Below are 12,489 nucleotides of genomic sequence, written 5' to 3'. Positions count from 1 at the left end.
CCACTCCCACTTGATTCCTTTTTGAGTTTATATATTTCTACATCAAACTGTTTGCTCATATGCAGGAATATGGTCAACCTTCTTCCCAGGGGAGGCTGGAGATAAGGTAAGAGATAAGTGCAGCACAAAGGATCAGTTGGGGAGTCCTGTTTCATTTCCCCTCTTCCTCCTTAATTCTGGAGATTAGGCAGGAGGCTGTGCAGCAAGAGATGGAAGTTGAACCTGCACAGCAGGAGATGGAAGTCTGGCTTTCTATGGACTTTCCTTTTCCTCTTCCTTCAAGGAACAGGTCCAGTAAGAGATAGAAGGCCCCAGGCCAACGTCCCTTGTAGGAGATCAGGCTGGCAACCGAAGGTGACAGTCTCATGTTGGTGCAGATGGGAGTCACATAACTGGTCCCTAGAAACCTTCCCTCAGGGGATATCTGCAGCAGGAGAGGAGGTGGGATGGTCAAGGTCAGAGGAAGATCTAGTTCCTCTTCTCACCTAAGGCTGGAGACCAGCCCATGCAGTGGGAAATGGAAATTTCTGGCTCAGGGAAAAGCTGTGTTGGGGAAGATAGAAGTCTGCTAGGCCTTTTACTGTCTTCCTTCAGGGGACATGCATAATAGGAAATAAATGGCACACAGTCAGAGAAAGGTCTGGCTCAGCTTCTCTTGGTCATAAGCCTATACCTTTTGCCTTTTGGGGTGTTATATTTCAGGCCTTCCTCTCATTCATAGTAGAACTTTCAAGGTCTTGTGTTAATCCTCACTATAGTTCCTTAGTATTTGGACTGTTTTACAAGTAAAACTTGTATTATTCCCAGCCTATACCCTCTTCCTCTCAACCCACATACACACACTCCTACACACAGAGAGACATATTTTTATAAGGGAGTTCTGTTATTTAGGTTATGACATTTTGTAAACTTCTCTGTCTTTTTAAGTTTTATTTCAGGAAGCAATCAGTGGATTCTATCTTTACTTTTCCCTCTTGATCTAATAACTCTGAGCATTTTTCATTTGAGATATCTGGTATCCAGGTTTTTTTTTTTTTTAAATTATGGTTTTCCAAATGCCCACTACTTCTTGGGTTTTTTTTTTTTTTGTTGTTGTTGTTGTTTTTGCTTTTTTTTTTTGCCGGGCAATGGGGGTTAAGTGACTTGCCCAGGGTCACACAGCTAGTAAGTGTCAAGTGTCTGAGGCCAGATTTGAACTCAGGTACTCCTGAATCCAGGGTCGGTGCTTTATCCACTGCACCACCTAGCCGCCCCATGCCCACTACGTCTTAAAATGATCTTTCTTTGATTTGTTTTCTAGGTGACTTCTTTTTGATATCAGATTTCTTATAAAAAATTTGCTATGTTTTGACTTTGTTCTCATATTTATGTCTGTTTTATGGAATCATTGATTTCTATTTGGTCCATTCTAATATTTAGGATATAAGTTACTTGGGAAATGTTACTTGATTCCAGATATTCATGTAGGTCTTGGGAAAATCCATTTTTTCTCATTGCATTTTTGTTAGAAAATTACTTTCTCCTTTTGGAAGATTTTTATTTAGATCTGCAAAATTTTCTAATGCTGATCAATATCTCTTTAGTTTTCTTAGGCTTTATGTCAGGGCAAAGCTTTCTACCTTGTCATGCTTTTTTGGCCTGCTTGGTTTCTCCCTGGGTCTCCTGGGTTTCTGCACTTACCTCCACATCCTGTGGTGAGTCCCTACCCTGAATCCTCCAGGTCCAAGGTCTTTGAGTTCTAGGTCTTCAATGGTGTGTGCTAGGGACTTAGAAGCCATGGAGCTCTTGGACTGGCCTCTTCTGAATACTACCCCACCACCACTGGTAACTATTTCTCCAGGGATTTCAAGAGTACCACTCTTGTGTTTTTTGGCTCCTTCTGAGGTTTTCAGACAGCTCCTTCCCTGCTTTTATGATCCAGGCCATTTCTGCCCCTGAACATAGGGAATTGGAGACTAAAGTGTCTCTGGCACCATTTCTGTTCACACAGGGAAGCAGTAGGTTCTGGCATTTTCTAGTTCTGGTATTGACTTTAATGGTGGCCACTTTTCTTATTATAAGCCTGTGGTTTCTGGCTAACTTTTTGTTCATTTCTCTTCTTGTTCTTCTTTGTCCTTTTCTTCTTCTTCTTCTCCTTCTCCTTCTCCTCCTTCTCCTCTTCTTTCATCTCCTCCTCCTCCTCCTCCTCCTCCTCCTTCTTCTTCCAGGGCAATGGTAGTTAAGTGACTTCCCAATATCACACAGCTAGTAAGTGTCAAGTGTCTGAGACTGGATTTGAACTCAGGTCCTGAATCCAGGGCTGGTGCTTTATCTACTGCTCAGCTAGCTGCCCCCATTTTTGTGCATTTCTGAGGTGAAAAAAGCCATTGGTATTTCTTACAGGATTTCTTGATCATTTTTGCTCTAGTGCAAATTTCAGGTTTTTGGTAGTTAGGTATGTGGGAATTGGAGGTGATGGTGATAGTGGTAGTGTCCTTGGTGGTTGGTAGCAGCAGTCACCATAGCTGGAAGTCATGTAGGAGAATACTGTAACGATTGGAATAATGCCACCTGCTGGAGACTTACTGTAGAAGCGTTCTGCCCATGAAGCAATGGTCTTTGAGGGCAAGACCAGGAGTCTTTTCTTTGGCATCAGGAAGTGATGCGGGCTAGTGGGAGGAGGAAGGAAGAGACTGGCGCTCAGTCTCACTCTCTTTCCCGGGGGACTCTGGTGGAGAGCAGAGCTAGAAATGTGCTCTCGCTTTAATAGATAGGAATCTAGGCCTTTCTCTCTCTTTACCAAATTCTTATTCTCCTTAATAAATGCTTAAAAGTCTAACTCTTGCTAAAGCTTATAATTTATTGGCGACCACTCATTAGATATTTTAGACAGTTTAGCTAGAATTTTAGCCCTTAAGAATACTTAATTCCAAGGATTTTTAACTCATTTTTCTATCATTTCCTAAGAACTTTCCAAAACTAGTTTTTCCTCTTTCTGTTTTTAACAGGTAGGAATGACAGTTTTGTTCTGAAAGATGACATTGATTTAGCCTTTGTTTTTTTATCCTGCTAGTTAAGTGATCTAGAAGCAATTTCAGATGTACTTTAATATTCTATTACTACCTCTCTAAATCCTGATTACTTTAAGATCTATTTTCCAGTTGTGTCACTGTTTTTTCAGAAGCATTCTATTTTCAACTCTAATTAAACTTATTTTTAAAGTATTTGTACTTTTAATCTCTCAATGACAGCTTATTACTTAGAGGATAAATAAAGTTTAAACTGCAGTGTTATTTAGAATGCTGGATTTAGAATCAGAAATCCTACCTGACACATCTAAGCTTAAATTTCCTTATATGTAAAATAAAAGTCTTGAATAGATTTCTTAGGTCCCTTCTAACCTCCATGATCCTTTGAATCCACACCACATTTATCTTGTATCTTACCATGTTGATGAAATGCCTTCGTCATCCATTCATTTGATGTGAAAATACAGTTAGATAGCATATTTGTGATACTGTATTTTGCTATTTTCTAGAAATTCATTTATGTGTTTTATTTTTTGGTATAATGAGAGCTGAACTTTTGAAAATCATTTAGCCTTGCTTTTGAAGTTCTTCACTTCTTAGGGCTTTTTGGATTCACTTTGGTCATATTGGTCCAGATTTATGCAGAATCAAGGCCACCATACTTTTTACATATTCCACTGAGATTAGTGCTTTGTGACCCCATTTATCATACTTTCTCTTCTTCCACACCAATTGTCTTTTTTGAGGTAGGTTTGTATCCCAAAAGAAAAACTGCTAATTGTATCACATAGGACCATGCTTCCTTCCACTAGGAACATATTCAGTGAAGTTCCATAACTGTTTTATTTCTTCATGCATACTTATTCTTTGAAGACATTATTAATATATCAATGTCCTTGGGCATTTTGTATTTGCATTTATTCTTATAAGAGTCTCTTGTGAGCTTTTATTTAATGCAGCTTATAATATTGTAAAAATATTTTGAAAAGTGGGTATGTGTATACCTGGGTTTCTTGTTTTTAACTGATGCATAGCTGGGGTTAAAGGCATATTTTAATGATTTTCTAAAAAAATACAATCCTCTCTCCTGAGTTATATATTTCTTTCACCAAGCATAGGGGATTTTTTTTTCTTTTTACGAATACTTGATAACATTTTTTCAAGGCACATATTAAATTCCACATAACAAGAACACCAAAACATTAGTTGTGTTATTTAAAAAAATATTTATGTTGTAAATAAATAGAGTAGGCAATTATATATACTACTCTTTCCAACACCCTGAGTGCTAGGGTGCCATGCAAAACAAATACTAAAAGAAGTAAAATTTGACATTGGAAATATTTTTCTTTTTTGCAAAGCAGACTTAAGGACTACATTTGGAAATTGTCTTCCCACAAAGAATTTGAGTTTTAAAATGGCACGAGGTCATCACTTTACTTATTCAACCATAGTGACATATCCCATTACTTGCTGAATGGGCTAGTCATAAGTATAAGCCATAATTGTGCCTGAAAATCTTATTCACTGATCAAAGCAAATCTTGTATTTGATATAACAGATGTCACCTTCACAGTGATATCCACCCAATGCTAGTCACTTATTTTCAGAATTATTATTATTAACATTATATTGAGTGTCAGCAATGTTCAGTTTCTGCCCAGTGCACTTGCAATTTGGACAGTGCACTTGAACAAAGAGTAAAACACCATGAGGAAGGAGCCAGTTCTTTCTCTGCTGAGCCATATCAGTATCTAGTTTATTATTTCTTTTTTTTTTCTTTCTGATTTTCTACTTTCTCCTCCCCAGTCCTCCCCTCATTACCCCTCTATGCACAAAAATTATTGCTTTTCATGAGGAAAAGGGAAGAAATATGTTTTAAGGTAGCATTTTATGAAGGGGAAACAATAAACTTGGATTATAGAAGGATGCAGTGGGGAAAGGGAGAATTAAGAAAAATAATAAAACATATGGAATATAAGAAAGAGTACTTTCTTTGTAGTCAGAATACTTGAATTCAAATGCTACTTCTCATTCTCACCTGTGTTAACTAATGGAGGTTAAGTGACTTGCCATGGGTCATATCCCTAATAGGTATCTGATCCCAGATTTGAATTCAGGTCTTCTTGAGTCCTGATCCAGCACTCAATCCACCTAGTTGCCCCATCGTCATTCTAGAGAGGAAAGGTAATTCAGGAACCATCTAGTCCAATTTCTTTATTTCACAGATGAGTTAATTGAGGCCAGGAAAGTGGCAAAATGCCCAAGGTTAACACAGGTGAGAATGAGAGATGTATTAGTTCATGTAGATCTTTCTATGCTTCTATGAATTCATCACATTCATTTTTTCTTTTAGCATAGGAATATTCTATTATATTTATGTATTACAATTTGTTTAGCTATTCTCTAAATCGGTGGGATCTATTTTAATTCTGTTTTTTTTTTTTTGCTATCACAAAAATGTGCTGCTATAAAAATTTTTGTGTATATGTAGACTTTCTTTTTATCATTGGTTTCTTTGGAGTACAAGCCTAGTAATGTATCTCTATGGACATTTTAGTACGTATAATTCCAAATTACTTTCCAACATGGTTATACCAATTTATAGTTCCACCAACAATGCACCAATATGCTTATCATTTGACAGTTCCTCAAACATTGACTATTGCCATATTTTTGTCATCTTTGCCAATTTCCAGTTGTGAAGTAAAAGCTGAGAGTTGTTTTGCTGTGCATTTTACTTATTATTAGTGACTTGGAACATTTTTCATGTGGTTGTGAATAATTTGCAATTCTTTTGAGAACTTTTTGTATCTTTTGACCATTTAATTACTAGAGAATGACTATTAGTTATGTACATATCTACATACATATGCACATATATATGTACTCACATACTTGTTAATTATATATTTTTAATACTAAACTCTTATTAGAAAAATTTGAGAGAAAGATTTCCCCATTTGATCACTTTTCTAATCCTAACTACATTAATTTTTATCTGTGCAAAAGATTTTCTATTTCATATAATCAAAGTTATCTATTTTATCTTTTTTTGATTACATCTATCCCTTATTTGGTTAAGAATAGTCTCCTGCACATAGCTGTGAAAGGCATATAATCTATTAAATTTTTTTTTGATAATATGATTTTAGTATTAAGGTTATTTATTTACTGTGTATTATAGGCTGTCATGTAAGGTGTTGGTTTAAGCATATTTTTTGGGGGGTGGGGCAATGAGAGATAAGTGACCTGCCCAGGGTCACACAGCTAGTAAGAGTCAAGTGTCTGAGGCTGGATTTGAACTCAGGTCCTCCTGAATTCAGGGCCAGTGCTTTATCCACTGTGCCACCTAGCTGTCTCCTTAAGCCTAATTTTTGCTAAACTATGTTCCAATTTTCCAATCAGTTTTTATCAAATAGGGAATTCATTCCTAGGTAATTAATATTTTTCATTTTATTGAATACTGGGTTATTAAATTTTAGTACCTTCTAATTTGGAGGTAGTATTTTGATAAATAATAGTAGAAATAATATAATAATGATGATAGCTCACTTAAAGTAACTCATTTGCTCTTCACATTAACCTTGTGAGGTAGATGCTATTATTTATCTAAATAGTTTTTTCACCTCAAGGAAGTTATATTATACATGTGTGCATGTGGAGATACTTATATCTCTAGATCTGTTTTCTGTAGAATTATTTTCACCTTTGACTTAGGTTGGGGAGGCATAAGGACTTATAAGGAACAGAAGAGATAACTAAGCTCCTTTGCCCTACCATTTAACAACACCTATATTCTAAATGGTAATTTTATAGCAAACCAATGTCCACATTAGGGAGATGAATACTTCCTATAAACAAGCATCAAGGAAGGAAAGAAGGAAGAAAGAAAGGAAAAGGAAAGAAGGAAAGAATGAAGGATAGAAGAAAGGAAGGATAAAAGGAAGGAAGGAAACAAGTGTTTTGTTTTGTTTTGTTTTTTCCTTTCTCACCCTACAAAACATTAACAGAAGAAACCTTTATGGTTTCATTATCATCTGTTTTAGAAAAACTGGGTTAAGAAATGTTTTGTTTCGGGTTTCCCCCCCAGTTCCAGGTATTGTATTTGTTCAAAGGAGACTGGCAGCATTACTATACCAAGTTATGCTGCTAATTAACCTTCTACAAATTGTATAGCATGTCAGAAATAACACTGCTCCCTTGAACAATGCAAGCAGGCCAATGAAACGTGCATGGAAATAAGTGTTTATTAACATCCTACTATGTGTCAGGCATTGTTCTAAGGACTTGACAAATTTTATCTCTCTTGATCCTCACAACCAGCCAAGGAGGTAGGTGTTATTGTTATCCCTATTGTACATATGGGGAAACTGAGGCAAACAGGTTAAGTGACTTGCCCAGGGTCACACTAGCTTCTTTATGAGGCCAGATTTGAACTCAAGAGTTTCTTATTTCATGTACAGCTCTGAACCACCTATGTATGCCATTACTTCCTAGGGCATATTCTCAACCAGACAAATGGTGACTAGGTGGCACATGACTAAAATATTTTCAATAAATTTTGTTCTTCAATATGTGACTAAAATATCTTTAATAAATTTTATTCAGATACTTAGGTTCAGTACTTCATATATTTGGTTGGATTAGTTGGCAGGCAAGTACATGGTGCTAAACAAGTCTATGAGTATAGCTTTAGTGCTTTTTGTTTCACCATCTTCCATAACTTTATTTTATTTTATTCTTTTACTCCATAATGTTTTAAAAATGTTATTGTATTCTACCTTGGTATTACATTTGACTGCTCCCCTCTTTGGGGGCAAAGGACTTTTTTTGACCTCTTTAACTTGTAAGTGTCAAGTGTCTGAGGTCTGATTTGAACTCAGGTCCTCCTGAATCCAGGACCAGTGCTTTATCCACTGTCACCTAGCTGCCCCTTGGTGCTTACTTTATGGCTTTTTTTTTTAATTTGTGGGGCAATGGGGGTTAAGTGACTTGCCCAGGGTCACACAGCTAGTAAGTGTTAAGTGTCTGAGGCTGGATTTGAACTCAGGTCCTCCTGAATCCAGGGCCGGTGCTTTATCCACTGTGCCACCTAGCTGCCCCGGTGCTTACTTTAAACTGGTTGAACCTCTGCATGACAGTATCTTTGCCTTTTGATTTTCCATTTTCTGGCATTGATGGCTTATTCAGTCAGGTTGAAGCTCATAATTACACTTTTGTTTTCTTACCGATGTTGATTTTGACCTTTGCTCTAACTAGTCAGTGGCCTGACTGAACAGTTTATTCTGATATAACTCCCACACCAGTCATTCCCTGTTTGTTAAATATGCAAATAGCAATATAGAAATGAATCAGGAAGCAGGTATGGGAAAGGTGTGGTTAGTGTGGACTTTGCCACAAACAGGTTTAGGACTGACTAGGTGTTTCACTGATGGTTGAGGGTGGGAATAGGGAGCCTGCCACAGGCTCAGGCATGTCTTTAGAACAGTCACCAGTGTATGGTTTCTCTTGGAATTTTCTAGAGGACTTTGAAATAGGTTCTTTGTTTACTTTCCTATAGTATCAAATTCATATTCTCCGACAGTTTCCGTACTCCTTAACAACATGATGAATGGTCAAGTACATTTTAACAATATGGTCAAATACATTGTAACAATGGGAAAATAGAGATATAAATCTTCATGGTGTATGGCAAGTATTCAGACTAGTTCTGATACTTATAACAGATTATTCTACTAAAGACTTGTAATTTTAAACATATTTTAGTCATATTTTCAGAACTTCCCTAGCAAAGTCAAAATTATGATTGTATTTTTATATTAGTTTTGATGTTCATTTCCTCTCATTTCCTCCATCAGATGCATCATCTTGATTATTTCTTCTTTCTCTGTGCTTTTAGGGTGTATCTACTTGATATAAGTGCATTTTCAGTAAGCTGTATATTTTTATTATAACAAGATTGAATAACTGGCCAATTGAGCTGAATTTATTGTTTTATTAATAGATTTTATCCCAGTATACCTAACAATAGTTGTTTCCCAATTCTTTAAGTAAGTCAGTTAGTAAAAAACATTGATGGAGGTCAGTGCTTTTTATTTTATTGTTTGTATATTCTTTACAGGCTTATTCACATTATAGTTGTCTATTTTAGATTGTTAATCTATAATCATTTATGAGGCCTAATTGTTGATATATCAACTCAACAACATGTTAGCATCCGTAAATCCATAATAATCATGGTAATATTCTCTCTAATTATGCACGATAATACCTTATTAAGTGTCATTTAACCTTTCCTGAAAACCTTTGTCAAATGTTTATGATTGTTTTTGTGGTAATTATCCTATTTTAGTTGGTTGTCAACTCAGGCTTATCAAGCAGTATGCTTTATAGGGATAAAGGTATAGTATTACTATTGTTAATAATGATATCTCATGGTTTTATATTGCTTTAAGGTTTATAAAGCACTTTCTGTGAAACAGCCTTATGAGTAAGGTTATTCCCATTATACAGATGAGGAAATCATGACTCAGGCTAAATGGATCACTTGGTTAGTAAGTGTCACAACTTAGATGCAGTTCATGGTCTTAGGACTCTCAGATCAGAGGTTTTTTTCTTGTTAGTTATCTACATTTTGTCATGCTTTGATTTTCTGAGCTAATTGAAGTAAAAGCCAATGATGTGTAGTGAGATACAATAAGCAAAGTTAATGGAAAAAAAATAAAATAGGCAATTCACTTAGGACTTTTTTCATTCCCATAGCCGTATGTGCGTCTTTGAAGCAAAGGTTAAATAGAGAAAGACAAAGGAGTTAGAACAATCTAGGAAAAGTTCCAAAGTAGGAGTGATGAATGAAAACATCTTTATAAAGCTTGCACTAAATATTGCAATAGTTCCTGAGAATATGATTTCTGGGAAGGATAATGGTATCCTCTTGAATGAGAATGAAGACAATGGAAAGAGTCAAGGATCTTTTGACAAAGAAAGTTGCCTTAGATTAGAACTAGTCTTGGAGGTTTGTAATGGTTAATATTAAAGTACTTAAACTGATTTGTCAAAATCTAAGGCAAAGTTCCCATCAGTACTGGTTGGAAGGAAGGGAAAATGCCTGAAGGAATTATGGGATGTCGGGAGGTAAACTTATCTATGGAATATGTTAAGAATTTTACTAATGAATTTTATATGTAGACAATCCAGTATACTATTGTTACACAGAACTAAAAATAAAGTTATGCCAATGGTTTGGTATGTGACCTTTAAATATATAAAATAGAAATTAAATGATTAGAAATTAGAATTCTCTTAGCACCATTATAATCTGTTCCTGTCATTTGACAAAGGATAAAATAAGTATATTCAAATTAGAAAAAAAGAACTTGATAAAGTATGTTCACTGTGACATAAAATCCCTACAAATTAAAATATGAATGTTATTTGTAACCACAGTTTACATAAATAGAGAATTAAATATTTTAACTTATTTATGTAGAGCCATAAGTGAAGTATTTTTTGTTATTATTGTTGACTCTCATTTTAGACTCCAGTTTCAGTATCCTTAGCCATTTTGGAGAAATGGTTTGTTGCTTACTCTGTGAAAGAGTACTAACATGAAGTAGGCATATTTTTAATGTACCAATATGGGAAGGAAGAGGCAGGCCTTTTTTTTTTTTTTAAAGATACCACATTACAGATACCACATTATTCCTTAATGTTCCATCTGTTAACTTTTTAAAAGAGTTTAAAGATGACCCTATTTTCTATGGTGATGATGATTTGGTCACATTTGAAATGAGATGATCATATATATTCCTTTTTAAAATTATGTAGGTCTTATAAGAACATAAAATGGCCCCTCTATTTTAGCTGGCACATCCATTCAGATAGGGTGGCTCTACTAATTGTTAGAACAATTTTATTTTCAGAATAATATTTTGCTAGTAATATTTTGGCTAGTAATTTGAATACTGTCAACAAAAAGAATTTCCACAGATACTTAAAAGTGAAAATATGTACCAAACCTGGAGCTTTACTATAAAGCGGCAGTCATCAAAACTATCTGGTACTGGCTGAAAAATAGAGTGGTAGATCAATGGAATAGGCTAGGCTCAGGTAATGCAGTAGTAAATGGCACTAGTAATGTAGTATTTGATAAACCCAAAGACTCCAGCTTCTGGAATAGGAACTCAGTATTTGACAAAAACTGCTGGGAAAACTGGAAGATAGTATGGCAGAAATTAGGCATAGACCAACATCTTACACCTTATACTAAAATAAGGTCAAAATGGATACATGATTTAGACATAAGAGGTGATACCATAGGTAAGTTAGGAGAGAAAGGAATAGTGTACCTATCAGATCTTTGGAAAGGAAAACAGTTTTTGACCAAACAAGAGATAGAGTATATTATAAAATGCAAAATGGATGATTTTGATTATATTAAATTAAAAAATTCTTGTACAAACAGAAGCAATGCATCCAAAATTGGAAGGGAGGCAGAAAGCTGGGAAACAATTTTTGAGGCCAGTGCTTCTGATAAAGGCCTCATCTCTAAAATATATAGGGAATTAAATCAAATTTATAAGAATCCAAGTCATTCCCCAATTGAGAAATGGTCAAAGGATATGAACAGGCAGTTTTCTGATGAAGAAACCAAAGCTATCTATTCCCATATGAAAAAATGCTCTAAATCTCTAATGATTAGAGAGATGAAAATTAAAACAACTCTGAGGTATCACCTGACACCTATCAGATTGGCTAAAATGACAAAAAAGGAAGATAATAAATGTTGGAGAGGCTGTGGGAAAATTGGAACACTAATGCATTGTTGGTGGAGCTGTGAGCTGATCCAACCATTCTGGAGAGCAATTTGGAATTATGCCCAAAGGGCAATAAAGCTGTGCATACCCTTTGACCCAGCAATCCCACTTTTAGGTCTTTTGCCCAAAGAAATCATGGAAGGGGGAAAGGGACCCACATGTACAAAAATATTTATAGCTGCTCTTTACGTGGTAGCAAGGAATTGGAAGTTGAGGGGGGTACCCATCAATTGGGGAATGGCTGGACAAGTTGTGGTATATGAATACAATGGAATACTATTGTGCTGTAAGAAATGATGAGCAGGAAGAGTTCAGAGAAACCTGGAGGGTCTTACGTGAGCTGATGATGAGTGAGATGAGCAGAACCAGAAGAACATTGTACACAGTATCATCAACATTGAGTGTTGACCTACTGTGATGGACTATATTCTTCTCACCAATCCAATGGTACAGAAGAGTTCCAGGGAACTCATGATAGAAGAGGATCTCCAAATCCAAGAAAAAAAAAGAAAGAAAGAACTGTGGAGTATGGATGCTGATTGAACCATATTATTTCTTTTGTTTTGGGTGCTGTTGGTTTTTTTTTCTCTTTCTATTTTGAGGTTTTGCATCACTGCTCTGATTCTTTCTCTTGTAACAGGATTAATGCAGAAATAGGATTA

The 12,489-nt window shown here is 35.6% G+C and overlaps 1 protein-coding gene and 1 non-coding gene across 4 annotated transcripts in view; one reads left to right on the top strand and one right to left on the bottom strand.

Annotated features, from left to right (window-relative positions):
* MACROD2 (mono-ADP ribosylhydrolase 2) overlaps window positions 1-12,489 on the top strand; it is a 2,303,223-nt gene that overhangs the window by 128,625 nt on the left and 2,162,109 nt on the right. The gene's annotated exons all lie outside the window — the stretch shown is intronic.
* LOC122745088 lies at window positions 7,115-7,245 on the bottom strand. The gene has a single exon (XR_006355378.1). It is a non-coding gene; the product is annotated as a small nucleolar RNA SNORA19 (small nucleolar RNA).

The sequence above is a fragment of the Dromiciops gliroides genome, chromosome 2 (assembly GCF_019393635.1).
Source record: "Dromiciops gliroides isolate mDroGli1 chromosome 2, mDroGli1.pri, whole genome shotgun sequence".
Taxonomy (NCBI): Eukaryota; Metazoa; Chordata; class Mammalia; order Microbiotheria; family Microbiotheriidae; genus Dromiciops; species Dromiciops gliroides.
This window is presented reverse-complemented; position numbering and strand designations above follow the sequence as displayed.